The sequence below is a fragment of the Phyllostomus hastatus genome, unplaced genomic scaffold, assembly GCF_019186645.2.
Source record: "Phyllostomus hastatus isolate PE091 unplaced genomic scaffold, TTU_PhHast_1.1 phas_scaffold_501, whole genome shotgun sequence".
Classification (NCBI taxonomy): Eukaryota; Metazoa; Chordata; class Mammalia; order Chiroptera; family Phyllostomidae; genus Phyllostomus; species Phyllostomus hastatus.
Genome location: NW_025334033.1, coordinates 6,403,751 through 6,417,011, shown reverse-complemented (window position 1 = coordinate 6,417,011; position 13,261 = coordinate 6,403,751).

Below are 13,261 nucleotides of genomic sequence, written 5' to 3'. Positions count from 1 at the left end.
ATTTGAGCAGAGGCAATGCATGGGGAAGCCTCTTCCAAATGTATCAGGTAGGTTTCCAGAAGAGGCAAAACATTCGGTTCTCTCAGTCCTCTGGCACTGTGACAGAATCGATGAGTGCAGCCTGTGGGTCCCAGAAGCCTCCTACAGTACTGAATTCCTGCTTTACCCCATGCCGCCTAATTAATGGCCCACTATTTAAAAAACTCTTTTATTCAATTAGATTCTGCTTTCACTAAGATAAACACTCCTGCTATCAAAATCCTGGGAAACCAACATTTATAGCCTGTCTTCTTGCCAAAGCATCTGTTTTTCTGTCGCCCCTGGTCCCTTATTCTCTGTCCAGTCTTCATGTGGCTGTTTGGTTCCACAAAAATTAACTGCTATTTTGAGGATTAATATGAAAGGAGAGGGTGCCCCTGCCATCTTGTTACTCAGAGGGCTATTTGTCCCTTAGCCTCTACATGAGAACACAAAATAAAGAGAATCATTTTATTATTATTGATTGCAAAGAGCCACAGATGTTATTTAAAATGGGGCATTTCGTATTCACCACTATTCTTCAAACTATTCCCTTTTATGTGGGTTATCATTACTACGCTCTTTGTCAGTTCAGATTTTTAGATGAAATGCTAGAGAGCTCTTTTTAATTTAGCCATGCGCCTCTTCATTTGACACAGAACTGTCTCCTAGTGGTGATTGCATTCATATCTGTTTGGTTCGATTTTTCTGTTTTCAGTCTACTTGACTTATATTAGAGACAATACCAAGAAAAAGTTTTTAAAAAATGCCGTCTAGCATTTAAAGAATCTGCCCCAAAGTGGCTGCACTGTGGAATTGTTGGCTTTAAACTGTTGATGACAAAACTATAGAAAGTGTCCAGTAATCTGGACATTTGTGAAAAACACTATTTTCATGAATAAATTCATCCTTTCTGACATATGAGTAGTATAATAATTGATTGATAAGATTTAAAAACAGACTTTGCATTCATTTGGTTTGGGAAGGAGGTTTTCATTGTAGCTAGTACCCCACACCCTGGGAAAGGAAGAGGAAAAGGCTCCAAGTTCCTGAATAAGACCTGAGTTTGGGTTTTGTCTGTGCCATTAACATTGGATAAGTTGGCTTCACCTCCCAAAATCTCTATTTCGTAATTTATAAAATAGAGATATGAATAATTACCACTAAACAGCTGTTGTGAAGGTTAAATGGCAGATACAAACAGTTTTGTGAATTGTAAAGCATGGCACCACCACCAGGTATCAATGGGGCATCAATGGCATGCTTCTCGGTATAGCTGTGTCTTCATGAAGTCTTCCTTTTCCTTAGACTATCCATTTCCTCTAGTAGAGAATTTCTTTTTTTTTTAAAAAGATAATAATTTGTTATTGCAGGGTCAGAAGTCCTGGGAAGATAGGGCAGTGCAGATTTTATGACTGTGGTGGACATTTGACATGCAAAGGGCAGAGGAGAGATCTGCATATATTAGCATTTGAGGTCACACTGATTCAGTTTTGTTGGAAGCAATGTCATTTGACATTTCAGCCTTTTTGCAGGACACATTATTGGGCATTTTCCAAGGCAGCAAGAGCTTAACTCTTCCTTCTGATGAAATCACTTGATTGTCTTTATACAGGTGAAATTAATATAATGTGCATATTCTAGTTTATATTCATGGTGGGTACAAATGATTACACTGGGCAGAGCCAGGTCAGGTTGAAGATTCTCAGAATATTGAGAGACAGGTTGCTCTCAGTAATCCATACCTGTTGGGGTTAATATTCATCTAGACTAGAGCAGTGGTTCTCAATCTTGGCTTAAAAAAATTCTCTACAGTGAAACAATAAATTTCTGTGGCTCTAGGCCACCTAGTCATGGTGCTTTGTTCCTGCAGTCTGAGGAAATGAATGCAGTATATACTCAGTAAATTTTGATAAAATTGCATGAGTCTTCTACTGTTTCCCATGGACTGCCACACTTTTCAGAACACCCTGATCAAGTAGTGCTCTTGTCATTCTCTTTCTGCATGTGAGCAAACTGAGGCCTATAGAGGTTAACTAAGGTCACATCTGCCTGCCTCCTTAGCCAGAGCTCCTAAGCCCTGCACCGTGTGGTCTGTGTATATGCTGTATAATAGGCATATATGGAAAGAGGAATTTGCCATGAGTAAGAAGCACAATGCACACAAAGAGTACTCAACTAGGGAGCCCAGTATCTGGAATGTCAAATATTCAACCTATCATACTTAGTTTAAAGATCTTCTCCCCAACCTCACACTCCATAAATCCCAGCCTGACTCAGGCTCAGAAAGCTGCAGTGGGGAAAGAGGATATGTGATCTATCTTTGCCTTGCATATTCCACTTTGTCTCACGTAAGTTCGGGATGAGGTGAGGGAGAAGTGGGGAAGGAGAAGTAAAAGTTCTTAATTAGTACAGTGGTCACATGACTCTGTGGCCCTCCAAGTGTCAGGTGGAAGATTTCTTTGATTCCCTAGAGACTCTAATTGCTCCCTGGCAGTGGAGATGTACTCTCTGGCTCACTCTGGTCCCAGTTCTTTCCATTGGAGTCACCTAACCCTGGAGGGTGACCTCTTGGGCATGGTCCACTGATAGTAACTCAAGTTCCACTACTTCCCTTGGCATCCGTTCTGGCTCAAAGGAGGCATTTGGCTCTTTAGTATCATCAACTCTGGAAGTGCAGGTTGGTCCTGCCAAAAGCCTCTCTTTTTAGCTACAAAAGGTCACAGTTTCTGCTCTCTTTCTAGACTAGAATCAGTTTCCAGTTTCTATCCTCCAAGCTCTACAAGCGTTGCATGCTGAGCCTTCTGAGAGGTTTTACTGGAGCTCCTTCATTTGGCCTGAATGGTTATGCTGGGAAACATCCTGATCTGTGTGGATTTTAAAGTGTTTTATGATGTCATTATAAATGAAATCTTGCTAATGACTGTTATTATGACTAGAATATCAAAAATATTGGTATAATGTAAATGTCCATGTTCTAATCCATGGATCCTTTATTTTAAATATTTTAATCATTTTGAGTAACTTAGCTATTCTTACTTAACATCCAATATATTCCAGGCACTGCACTAGGATAAGGTGGGTAGCTGCAATTCCTAAATTCATGTCCAACAAATTCCTTTGGACACTAGCCTGGTGTGCTTGCTCATGAACTTGAGTGAGTGCTAGAGACTGGGAAGAACACTAGGCAGAGAGACTGAGTTCTGAGTGTGTGCACTTGTATGGCTGTGCCATCAGCCAAGATGAACACTGCTGCCCAGGCACAGGCTCTTCCCAGGGCTAAATGCAGAGAAGCCAATCTGACTGGGCATCTCCCGTGTACATGTGAAAACTTGAAGAGGTCATGCTGCAGCTTGAGGGACAGCCTTGGACAAATAAGCACAACACAAGTGACATTTTATGCTGGATTAACATTTTGGACCAAGCATTATACTAGCTTGGATTATATATCACAGAAAAAAATGTGGTTTGGTAGACAGGGCATGTGCCAGATCATCTCTGTACGCATCTCAGCTTTACAATTTAGTGAGATGTGTGGCCTTGCACGTATTTATTAAACTCTCAAAGTTTCAGTTTCTTTACATGAAAAATATGGATAATAAAACTTAGTGCACACACACCCACTATATTTAACTAGCTTGCTTTTTTTCTCTTGTGCCATATATGATTTAATAAAAATAGATAAAATAGATAAAATTTATGATCAGGTAAAATGCAGAGTAAAGTTGGGTAGTAGAGATTAGGGGAAGATTAACTATAATAATATACTCTGTATACTTAAAAATATATATTGAAAACCCTGTAAATTGTGAGGTTCTGTTCAATATTATAATATTGAATTTATGTTAATAATATTTTATATATATATATATATATATATATGTATATAGGTTCTAGGTATCATTATTGATTAACACACTCTCATACCCTGGATGGGTGACTCAGTTGGTTGGAACATTGTCACTGACACCAAAAGGTTATGGGTTTGATTCCTGGTCAGGGCACATACTTAGGTTGTGGGTTCAATCTTTGGTCAGGGAGTATAGGAGGCAACTGATTGGTGTTTCTCTCATTGAATTTGTCTTTCTCTCTCTCTGAAATCAATAAGCATATCCTCAGATGAGGGTTTAAAAAATATACTCCCACTAAATTTGGATTTTAAAAATACCTGAAATTTATGAAGAATTTCTGAAATGAATATTATTCACTGCGAAACTGATTTTTAGAAAGAGAATTATACCCAGAATTCTAAAGACTCAGGAAAACTTCTGAGTTCCACATGGTACCTTCCGTTCTTTCTGGAGATTTCTTTATTTCATATTTCAGTTTTTGCAAAACTCTTTATTCTGCTTTCTTAGTAACAGACTAATTTGGTCCCCACCAATCATGTCTTTACCAATCTTTAGGTCTGAAGGACATTAGTTTCTCTCCAAAACACATGGCTCTTTTGTCCCATTGCCTTACACACACAGGCATACACCCCTCCCCTTATCTGCAGTCTGAGAATTTGGAATGCTTAATAAATCACAGTGATTGAGTAGGGAGTTCTTAGGTCAGTAGAAAATTGTCTAATTTGTCTCTGGAAGAAAAAATCTGAATTACCTTTCAGAGTATTTGTTTAGTGTTAAATGATTTTAGAGTGTGGGTAAAGTTTTCCTTTGCATAGCTGCAGGGCTTACTATGCTAAGAGCACAGTATAATTGTGTATTTATTCAACAAACACTTATTTAATACCTACTAGATATCAGTCAGCATTCTAGGAATATTTCAATGATCAAAAAAAGATAAGATAAAAATCCTTCATTGAGTTAACATTTAATTTGAACATCAGATTACAAATAAGATAAGTAAGTAAAATATGCAATGCTAAGACCTAAGGGGAATAAAGAAGGTACCATCAGGGCATATAAATCAACAGGGGAAAGGGAACTCAACATAGGTAGGTGTCCAGGGAAGGTATTATTGAGGACTTGGTTTTTGAACTAGCCTGTGGAATCAGCCAGGCTCCTTCTTGTCTTGGAAGGGCAAGTTCAAAGACCTGGAAGCAGTGGTGGGGCCTGGCTTAAAGAGGCTACAGAGGAGGCAAGTGTGGCTGAAAATGAGTGAGTGAGTATGACAGTGGGGTGTGAAGTTAATGGGGACTGAAGGGGCAATAATTAGGGCTTGTAGACCCCAGTAAGAAAATGGACTCATCTTGAGGCTGATGGGGAGCCACTGGAGAGCTTTAAGCAGAGAAGGGATGTGACCTCACAGTTGACCTGCCCCCTGCCCCCCAACTTCAAGGCTGAGAATAGACTGAAAAGGTAGAAGTGGAGACCATTTAGGTCAATATGGCAATAATCTAAGGAAGAGATGATAGTGGGGGTGGCAAGACATGGCTTAATTCTGGATGCACATTGAAGGTACAGCCCACAGGGCTTGCGGATGGACTACTAAACGAGGAGGCGAGGAAAAGGGAGTTAGGGATGATCCAGGGCTTTTGGTCTGAGGAACTAGAAGAACAGAAGTGACTGTAGGAGACATCAGGGAGGCATGTCAGCCTTTCCTACCCTCTCTACTCATCTCTCCCCATCTCCTACCCCTACACTGCTTCTTCTGTGTTTTTCAACTCTTTATAGCTTATTTACTGATATCTTTTACCTTCAAATTCAAGACTGTCCCCATTTTTCCTGTGACATATCATTTGTCATCTTGTTAAATTTTCTAGTTAATTTTAATTTGTAGTTACAAAGAAAAGTGCAACTTAAACTCCCTAATATCTAAATGTAATATGGTAAGAAGGTGAGAATTATGGCCTTTCAATCCAGGGTGCCTACTGTCTTCTCTTCTTAATATGATTTAGAGTGAAGCTGAAAGATGAATGGATTGGGTATTAGGAAATCTGTGTTTTTTTTAGGCTCTGTCATGTTGGGTAATAAGGAAAAGAGTTCTGGAAGTTAATTTTTTTATTATTGAAAGAAAGCAAAGGAGAAATAAACAGCTGGTGAGGTGGTTTCTGGAGATATTTAACATCTTCATCCTGGACATTTGTGCTGGCTATAGCAACATGGCTCCATGATGGTAGACAGTCACTGGATTTGGTTTATACTGATGAGATGTTGCTGATGATATATAAACATTTATTTAGTACCTATTCGACCCTAGGCACAATATTAAATGTGACAGAGAGCATCAAACATGAGGAACTTATGGTTTTGCCATACAAATCTAGTCATTTTAATCAGCCCTTTACACAGCCAACCCAGTGAAGGGCCTGCTGTGGTATGGTGGCATGATGGAAGGCCAAAATAGAGCAGAGATGAATTCTAATTACTGGGTGTTTATTAGAAAACGTTTCAAAGAATTGACATTTGAAATTCATCTTGAAGAAGAAGCAAGGTATTTATAAGTAAAGATGAAGAAAAGAACATCAAAGAAGCTATGGTGTGCTGAAGTTTAGGAAATAGTGGCTCATTTAGCTGGAGATCGGGGATACATTGGAAAGTCTCAAATTCCCCCCAGAGTGGAGTAGACTTTGATTTCCAGGAAATGGAAAACCTCAATGTGGTTTCAGCCTTTTGGAACTTGCTTCTTCTCACCCTTAACTCTACTCCTCACCATGACCATGCTGACTGACCCTGCCTCACTCTCTCCATTCTCTTCTCAAGCCAAGCCCTGTGGGCAGTGCTTTCCTTCTACTACAGCTGATGTTTTTCTCACTCAGCTTCTTCAAGCTCCATCCACATCTAGGTCTATAGCAGTGCTATTCAACCCCAGATCTGCAGCAATAGAACACTTGTAAACCATAGTTAGTGAGCATCTTTGTGCATGAAGTCTCTTGATCACTTATTAATCACCACTGAATTTAAGATTTCACTATTCTATTAAAATATGCAGATATGTTCAATCCCCTTTTCTTTGACCTCTTTGTCTTTTAATTCTCTAATATTCTCCCCCTGTGTTATGATGTCTAGAAACAATTCAATACTTTACTAATTGGCCTTGACAATTTCATTAATAATCTCAAAAGGTATAATAATAAGCATTATTTTCTTTTTCTGTGTAAGTTCAGCATTGTAAAGGTTTCTGTAAGTTGTATCAGTCACACAGACAGGAATATAGACACACATTTTATTCCTAAACAAGTAATACGCATTACTATTGCTTTACGAAAATCAGACCACTGAAGACCTGTGTGTATTACTGTTAGCCTTCAGTGGGTTTTTTAAGACACGGGAGTCCATGAGCACAGATGGGAAAACTTTCATGTTTCTCCTCACTAACTTCTCACTGAAATTTACTCAGCTATGAATGTAGGCAATGAACCCTATTAGCTTTAACAATATTTATAAATTTGTCATCAGTAGATATCATATATATGTTATTATTTTTAAAATTTATTGGGTGACACTGCTTAACAAAATTACATCATTTTTGAGTGTACAATTCTGTGGCACCCCATCTGCATAGTGCATCCTGTGTGTTTGCCACTTGAAGTCAAATCTTTCGTCACCATGAATTTGACCCGCTTTGCCCTGTACAACTCCCTCCACTCCCTTTCCCTCTGTAACCACCACATTGTTGTCTGACAGATGTATTTTTTAAATTTTTATTCTCAGTTATAGTTTACATTCAGTATTATTTTGTATTAGTTTCAGGTGTACAGCATAGTGGTTAGGTAGTAATATACATTACAAAGAGGTCTCCACCGATATTTCAAGTACTCACCTGGTACCATATATAGTTATTACAATATTATTGACTATATTTCATATATGACACTGTACATCCCCATGACTATTTTGTAACTACCACTTTGTAATTCTTAATCCCTTCACCTTTTTCACCCAGCCCCTCAATATCCCTCTGCTGTGGCAGCCATCAGTCTGTTCTCTGCATCTACAAGTCTGTTTCTATTTTGTTTGATCATTTATTTTGTTCCTTAGGCTCCACATACAGTGATATCATATGGTATTTGTCTTTTTCTGTCTGACTATTTCACTTAGCATAACACCCCCTAGGTCTATTTAAGCTGCTGCACATGTTAGGATGCCATTCTTTTTTTATGACTAATATTCCACTGTATATATGTTCTGAAGCTTTTTTATGCACTCATCGATTGATGGGCACTTGGGTTGCTTCCAAGGTTAGCTATTGTAAATAACACTGTAATGAACATAGAGGTGCATATATTCTTTCAAATTAGTGTTTTGGGTTTCTTTGGATAAATACCCAGAAATGAATCTTTGAGTTATAAGGCAGTTCCATTTTTAATTCTAAATCTCCAAACTGTTTCCCACAGTGGCAGCACCAATCTGCAGTCTCACCAGCAGTGCACGAAGGTTCTCTTTTCTTCACAGCCTCACCAGCACTTGTTTGTTGAGATATCGCAAATAATTATAATAGCATCATATAGTTATTGCAGGTCACTCAAAATGTCATTTATGCTCATCACTACATTCTAATTATGGTGGCTATTAAATCCATCACTAGATCATATGTTCAATTAATTAAAAAAGCACATATACTATTTTTCATAATTTTCAATTTAAAAAATTTTAATGTACTTAAATACACGTGTAATTTTTGTTCTTTTTCTGCATTGTATTCTATGCACTTAAAAATATTATTCTCAGAAAGGACCCACAGGTCTCACCAGACTGCCAGTTGATTCCCTGGCACAAAAGAAGTTATGGACCCTAGACCAGATAGGTTTTTGAATTGAGCTTAGAATAACAGATAATTTAATAGACAGATAGAGAGATACCATCACCATAAGGTCAGACTTCTTCCTTTGCCCCTCCTAGTTTCATGAGGCAGTGGATGATTCAGCAGCAAGGGACATCCTTAAATTGTTGACAATATAGCAAGAGTAAAGGACTGAGCATGCTTTTCAAAAAAAAAAACCCCTTTGTTTTCTGCTGAACTAAATGGTTATGCGTGATGATCAAATACAGAATGTTTCAGCCCAGAGAGAAAATGTTAATAAATATGTCATATTTTCTTTGTTTAGTATGTGTTTAGGGGAAATGCTAACAAATAGTTTCTGCAAAGGAGAGTTATTGGTTTGTTTCTTAATTTAAATATTTCCCCAAGCAACTATGTTTCGTGGTTATGTATGGCATGTATATATATTCAAGTACACTTATACACACAGGTCCATATTTATATACACATGCATGGACATAATAGATATCAAAGTTTTATCTACTGTGCAGTGAATAGTCAATTTTATTAATGATATACTTTAGAGCTAAGACTTAAAACTAAAGTTTACCATTGCCTTAAAGACTAGTATTACCTATTTACAAATCTCTCTGCTTCTTATCTATTTGGGGTTTTAAAAAATAAATTTAAAACCTCCAGTAATTAATTACTTTCATTCCATTAGACTGCGTTACTATGTTGTATTGCGATTTAGTCATTGGTTCTTCAAATATTAGCATAGAAAAAGAGACAAAATTTTAGATTTTATAACTTACTTTTCAAAAAATTTTTCATTTCTGGTAAAGGTATTTGTCCTGTTTATACATTACCCTATCTATCTTTTTGTCCATGGACACTTTCCTTCTGATCCCGTTGCCACAGCCTTTTACTGAAAGCAGCATTCCTACTTTAGTTACCTTATAAAGTCTGCTTGGACTAGGGAAAGGCAGAGGTGATTTGTATTTTCTACTTGCCCCTTCCAACAAATATCATTCAAAAAATTTATTATTTTTAAATATATTTTTTCTATACAGATATTGAGTAGGCTTGCGTGCACCATTTGTTACTATTTTGCTTCAAGAGGTTTTATTCTGTTCATTTAAATTGGGGTGTCTCTAGTTGGGCCTCTTTCAAATGCTGTCTGTAAACACTCACCACTCCAGTCAGCCACTCAGTTAAGTGGGCTGATAGTTGCTCCAGTTGGGGACCGTGGTCCTCAGCACCATCTGTTCCCTTTCTAGTCAAGGAACTGCCATGGTGCTCAGCCCACCAATAAGGGTTCAGAGTCATCATTGATTCATGACATGGAATGGCTCTGTCTGATTGAAGGATGCCTGATGCATCTTCAAATTTCTGAGATAGTGCTGATGAAACTTAATTTGGTCATATATGTAGTCATTATGGACTTGTAGGGTGCTGTGTGATTTAGGCTATAGATGGCATGTGCAGCCAACTCTGTCCTTTGGAATTTCAGAAAGTCACACTTAATCATATCTGAGGTATACATTACATTAAAAAATTTACTGTAATTTACAAGCAAACACCTCCAACAACCATCCACCTTACTCAGCAGAAGCACCAATCAGAGTTGTGAATTTGATGTGCAGGTTACTTGAGAAAATATTTAGTTTAGTATATTGTTCAAGATATTTGAAGGTTGCTTAAGGAGATCTGTTGTAAAAGGTGACGTTTCCCACACCCACATATTGTAAAATTTGATGTTGACTTAGTGGTAGGTTTTGAACATTTTTCACCTGAGTATAAACTAACTCTATAGCTTTTTGCTAAGGTAGAAAACTGAGGGTTCCAGTTAACTTACACTACATTTTCTGTAGATTTTTAAAAGGCAGAAGCCTGGTAAGGTGAACATAAAACTTTGAGTGCTTCCTCTTGCCTTTGAAACAATTATGCTACCTAATGCCCTTGGATCCTCATTGCTGAGCTCAAGCACTTACTGGGGTCCTTGAGGACCTGTGAACCGGGAGTCCTAAAAGGAAAGCTACTGAAAAGTTTACCAGGGAACTGGATGGAAAGAGATGGAAGGAAGAAAACCCACTCCACAATAATACTACTAAAGATTTTCTCCAAGTGAGTTCTTCCACATCCCATGATCCTTTCAATTTCTACAGAGCCCCAGCTGCACACCAGGATTTGTGCTGAGTTCTTGGGGCAAGAGACAAACATAGTCCATGCCCCCTTGGAGCTGACAAGCTGTTTTGTCAATAGCCATCCACAGTATAAGACAGAATAATATAAATTCCAAATGAGGAGAGGGGAAGAGGACACATAACTGTTTGCCATAAGCAATACTCAGAGGCAGTTTATAAGAGACAATCAGGTGCTCCCTGATGAATTGCTGTAAAAATCCAGTCTTTCACTAAGGGTTCAGAGTGGGCTAAGCCTGCCGACCAGGGTTGAGAGGGATGTATGTTGAAACTCATTTAAAGAGGCTTTCTGAAAGCAGAAGTGCTTTGACCAGAGGCAACTTCCACTTGTCTAGTAATCATTGCGGTTTTCTCATAAGCAAAGGGCTTTGTTGTACACATACTCTTTTCCAAAGGGCTCTCTTGACAATAGAAGGGACTGCAATTCTTCCTGCAGACCAAAAGAGGGAGCTTGGAGCTCTCTGAATGGCTGTCACAGCTGCATCAGAACAGGCATTGGGCTCAGATTTGTCAGGGATGTTTTCCGACTCCCAGATATGATTTTGGGACCTGGAAGAGATGTGGAAAATGGTGCTAGTCTCTGGCTTTAGTTCTTTGAAATTTATAACAAACACTTATTTAGATGCATGTATACTAGTGATTCATAATCTTCGTATTTATAGTGCAGTAATAGTGTCAAAAGGAGCTTCTTTCTTGATAGTCACAGAATGTAGCAGAAAAAAAACTAATGTTTATCTTCAGCCTGAAACCTTACCTTTATAGATCCGTTGCCAAAACATTGCTTAATTATGATTCATTTGGATATTTGACTATAGAAGTATTCCTTCTTTTTATTTATTTCCCTTAGAAATCCTTCGTTTCTCAACTGAGAAAGTTAGACTGTTCTGAGGTCTTTAAGGCTATGACAACTCATGTTTTGAAGATGAGGCCATTAAGCTTGAAAATAACGTCCCAAAGACTGGTTTGTGGAGCCAGTATAAACATGACTGACCAACTTTGTTCACAATTGCAAGGATTAGCCTTATTTTTGTTTTGCCTTTGAGGGCAATCCTGCCTAGAGGCCAGGATGAACTAGGAGATCTCTTGAGGTAAGATCAAGGATGCTACAAGAATTTCCATTAATCTTTTAAAAACAAAATAATGAACTGGCCATAGCACAAATGTGAACCAAGATTCTTACATCTTAGCTTCTGTCCAAAATGGACTGAGTTGCAGGGCAATCTGCGAACCCCACCTTTCTATGTGTTCATCATCTCCCCAGTTGAATGGAAACAATAAGTACACTCTTGTTCATTTGGATCTTTCCTGCAGGGTTAATTTCACAGACACACTAGTGTAAAATCCATGGGCAAGTAAGGACCTTCCCCCTCCGCCCATCTCTACCCCAGTGACAAGTCCAATCCCTGGCTTATACTAGTAACCCAATGAATATTTGTTGACAGCTTATATTATTATGTGATACTCTATTGACAAAACATTTTCAATAATGATGATCATACCTTGCATGTACATAGTGCTTCAGAGCTTGCAATCCCTTTTGTGCATACTCTCTCAATTTGATCCTTAATTCTGCAATTGAAGAAACCAGGATTCCAAACTCGTGAATGAATCTTCAAGGTCAGACATAAGTAGGGTGACTGTATCATTTGTTATTCAATGGGGATAGTTTTGAGGTTGAAAGAGAGTAGCATTAATAAGTATGTCAGTTCAATGGCACAAACTGGGGCCATTCTGGGAAAACAGTGTATGGAACCCCTTTTAATAAGTGAGAGTGAGGACTCGTATCTGGGTATTCCGTGCTCCCTATGCTCTCAAAGGGTATAATTTCCACATCTTCCCTTGGTTAGCAGGGTTGTAATACATGACTATCATGAGGTACTGCAAGATTGTGGTGCCATAGGAATGTTCACAAAATGAATTGTATTCAACATAGTTTTGGTGTTAAGTGAATTTATTTGTTTTGTTTTATGATTTTTTAAAAAAAGCAATTGGCAAACTACAGAAGATAAATACTCAATAAGTTTAAGCACTAAGTACCCTATTGTGAAAAATAATACAGGGCTTTGTGTATCCTTCTACATATTTATACTAGTATTTTACATATACTAAATAGATGAATAGTTTTGCCACTTTAGAGATAAGGGAGACATACTTTTAATTTGTCCTGTATAATCCATCTGTCATCATTATTATACTCAGTTATAAACTTCTATTAACACAACTCTACACATTTTGTGGAAAAATATAATACCTATCTTACTTTGCCTCCGTGGGTTGGTATCTCTGGGTAGGGACATATCATCACATTTTTACATTTTCTATTGGATTTTATACTTGATTGCCTTAGTTCTCTTGTTATTGCTCATCTATATCCCTTACATATTTTGTTATAT